This window comes from Hyaena hyaena, unplaced genomic scaffold (genome assembly GCF_003009895.1).
Source record: "Hyaena hyaena isolate Hyena2069 unplaced genomic scaffold, ASM300989v1 scaffold_72, whole genome shotgun sequence".
Taxonomy (NCBI): domain Eukaryota; kingdom Metazoa; phylum Chordata; class Mammalia; order Carnivora; family Hyaenidae; genus Hyaena; species Hyaena hyaena.
Window position 1 is genome coordinate 2935148 of NW_024080703.1, and position 4050 is coordinate 2939197.

Sequence of the window (4050 nt, forward strand, 5' to 3'; positions counted from 1 at the left end):
TTTTTTTTTTTTTTTTGATTGATTAACTTTGCTTATATTCCTTCTGGCTCATTCTGTTTTCCCCTCTACTTCTTTGAAAATTATATGCTCTGTGTGTATGTGTATACTTTTTATTTTAAGAGAGAAAGAAAGAGAGAGAGTGAGCAGGCAGGGAAGAGGCAGAGGGAGAGGGAGAGAATCCCAAGCAGGCTCCATGCCCAGTGCAGAGCCTGACACAGGGCTCAATCTCACAAGTGTGAGATCATGACGTGAGCCAAAATCAAGAGTCAGAAACTTAACCAACTGAGCCACCCAGACACCCCGTATACACTTTTTTTTTAACCCGCTTTTAACTCAACAAAATCTGGAGTTAATATTCCTCATTTCCAGACAATAAAATGCTTCAAATGTGATTACCACCTCTCATATTATAGTCTGTTGTTGACCTATATTTCAATTCTAGCATTTTCCTCTCAAAAATTAAGCGTTATATTATGGTTGTGTTCATTCGATGTTTACTTCTCTCCAAATATCGTTCTTCATTAGTCTTTCTGTGTCTTGCATTTTCTGTCTTCAATCATTTTCTTTCTGAATTATATCCTTTAGAATTTCACTTAGTGAAGATGTTTCGATATTAAACCTTGTCAGTTTTTATTTTTCTAACAACGTCTTCATCTTGCTCTAATTATTGACGTTTCAACAATTCACTGGGTGACTGGACCATGAAGCCAAGGTTAAAAGGCAAATAGGCGCCACCCAGGGAAGAGACCAGTGCATGATTTGAGGTTGCTGGGAACAGACCACACACACGCCACTCAGGCAATGTAGCCACACCCATCCCACTTCACACGGCAGTGGAAGGACCCCACACTCCGCCCTGGGGTCTAAAAGACAGAAAGCAGGGAATGTGCCTGAGAGTCATCAATGCTTTGCTTAAGTGTACATCAAGCCCAGAACATGGAAAGATATTCTTCCACATGACAACAAGCTCAGCGCAAGCCGTGAGCACTTTTTAGGACATGTTCTGGGGTCAAGGCCAATCTTATGCAGCCAAGCAGGGGATGAGGCATTGCTCATGGCTGTCTTTCCTTTCAGTTTCTTTTCAGTTGAAATCAGTTTTGCTGTGTATAGAATTCTAAATTCACATCTTTCCCCCCCACCTCAGTGCTTTGATATATTATTTCAGACTCATTTTGGCTTCCATTACTGTTGAAAAGTTAGGTGTGAATGTACTTAACATTCCCTTGAAGATGATCAGTTTTATTTCTCTGGCTACTCTTAAGGCCTTTTTTTTTTTTTCTCTTTGTCTTTGGAGTTCTGAAGTTTCATCGTCTAAAGGCGGATTTTTTTGTTGCTATCCTATTAGGGATTCATTAGGCTTTCTTGATCTGAGGATTGGTGTCTTTTCCCATATCTGTTAATTCTCAGCCATTGTCTTTTAATGTATTGCTTCCGCCCTTTTCTCTATTGTCTCTTTCTAGTGCTCTGATGAAATGTTTGTGAGTCATTTTTATTCTTTTTTCCATGTATTTGATACTTGCTTACTCTATATTCTATGTCGTTAATCTCTCCTTTGTATTTTCCCTGTCTTTGTTTTTATGGACTGCATTTTAAGTGATTTATTCAAAGTTGACTGATTTTCTCTTTAACTATCTGCTTAGCTCATTGAGTTGTATTTTCACTTATTATATTTTTTATTATTACTATCTTTTACAGTTTATTTCTTTATTTTGAGGGAGAGAGCATGAGGGGGGAAAGGACAGAGAGAGAGGGAAGGGAAGGAGAGGGAGGATCCAAAGCAGGCTCCATGTTCAGTGCAGAGCTGGACTCAGGGCTCAAATCAACGAACCATGAGATCATGACCTGAGTCAAAGTCAGATGTTTAACCAACTGAGCCCACCCAAGTGCCCCTTATTTTATTATTTTTCTAAGTAGGCTCCACACCCAATGTGGAGCTTGAACTCATGACCTTGAGAGCAAGAGTTGCATGCTTTGGTGACTGAGCCAGCCCGGTGCCCCTTCACTTATTATATGTTATGGTTCTTTTTCAGACCTTGTTAGTCATTCTTTATAGACTTCTTTCCTCCAAGGTGTGTTTTTTCAAACACCCCCAAGCAAATCCTCAATTCTCAGCAGACATTGACTGGTATCCTACACATTTAACTCAATTTTGACACTGTCTACCTAGAGAGTAGTGTCAGACACCGTAGGTTAAGGGCTCAGTCCCACAAGACTGCCCCCCATGTTAGATACCAATTGCAAGTGTATGTTATCACTTGTGCCTCTAAAAGATCAGCTATCAAACAGAGGTTCTCACGATCCCTCCTTGAGTTTTGACCAATTTGCCAGAGTGGGTCATAGAATTCAGGAAACCAGTTTACTTATTAATCATTTATTACACAGGGTATTAAAGGATACACGTGAATAGTCAGATGAAGAGATACAGAAAGGGAAGTTTGCTAGGGTCCCAAACACAGAAGCTTCTGTCCCATGGTATTTAGGGTGCACCACCTTTCCAATATATGGATGGATTTTGGTTTGCCAACCCAGACGCTCTCCAAAAACTCTTGGGTTTTTATGGAGGCTTCCTTGCATAGACATGATTGATTCAATAATTGGCCATTGGTGATTGAATTCCATCTCTAGCCTCTATCCCCTCCCCAGAGGTCTAGGGGTAAGGCCGAAAGTTCCAACCCTCTAATTATCTGATTGGTTTCCCTGGCAACCAGCTTTCATCCTTAGAGGCTTTCCAAAAGTCTCCTCATTAGCATAAACTCACGCGTGGTTGAAAGGAACTTGATATAAATAGCAAGACACCTTTATTACTCTTAACATTTAGGAAATTCGAAGAAGCTTAGGAGCTCTGTGCCAGAAAAGGGGATGAAGATCCAATATATATATTCCTTATTGTATATCACAATATCACCCCACACACACACACACTTATATTGCTTAAGTTTCTATTTTATTTCTTTAAACAGAATATAGCTAATATTCTGTTTCTAAATATATGAATGGTTAAAGTCTGAGTGGGTTAGGTATTTAAAATTTTGCTGACTGAATTTCTGCTTGTTTTCCTTCATGAGGTCCTGCTTTCTTATGTTTTAACATTTTTAAAAGCTGTGACTTCCTTTGCTTTCATTTTCTGAATTAATGGTCTTCCCCTCACTGTTTCTTAAAACCAGTTTTCGATTTATAAAAAAATCAACTGGAAAGTACAGAGAGTTCCCAAATCATCCTTCACCGCCTACCCATTCCCGTTATTATTTACATCTTTCATTAGTGTGTTATATTTGCTAAATTAATTAGCCAATATTGAAACATTATTATTAACTACAGTCCATAGTTTCCTTAGGGTTCACTCCATGTGTACATTCTGTGAGTTTTGATTAATGTATAATGACATGGATCCACCATTACATTATCATACAAAATAGCTTCACCGACCCAGAATTCCTTGTGCTTTATCTGTTAACCTGCTCTCCCTCCCCAAGCCCCAGCAACTATTCATCTTTTCACTTTCTCCATAGTTTTACCTTTTCCAGAATGTCACATATTTGTAATCTTATAGTATGTAGCCTTTTCAGATTGGCTTCTTTCACTCAGCATTATGCATTCACATTTCTTCCATGTTCTTTCATGGCTTGACAGTTCATTTCTGTTTAGTCATGAATAATGTTCATTGTCTGGATGTACCACATTTTATTTATCCATTCACCTGCTGAAGGATATATTGCTTGCTTTCAAGTTTTGGTGATTATGAATAAAGCTGTTATAAATAACTATATGCAGGTTTTTTGTGTGGTATAAGTTTTCAACTAATTTGGGTAAATACCAGGGTGCACAATGGCTAGAGAGTGTGGTAAAAATATCCTTAGTTTTGTAAGAAACTTCTAATTTTTTAAAATGTTTTATTTATTTCTGAGAGACAGAGAGAGACAACATGAGCGGGGGAGGGTCAGAGAGAGAGGGAAACACAGAATTCAAAGCAGGCTCCAGGCTCTGACCTAGCTGTCAGCAGAGAGCCCGACGCGGGGCTCTAACCCACGAACCGTGAGATCATGACCTAAG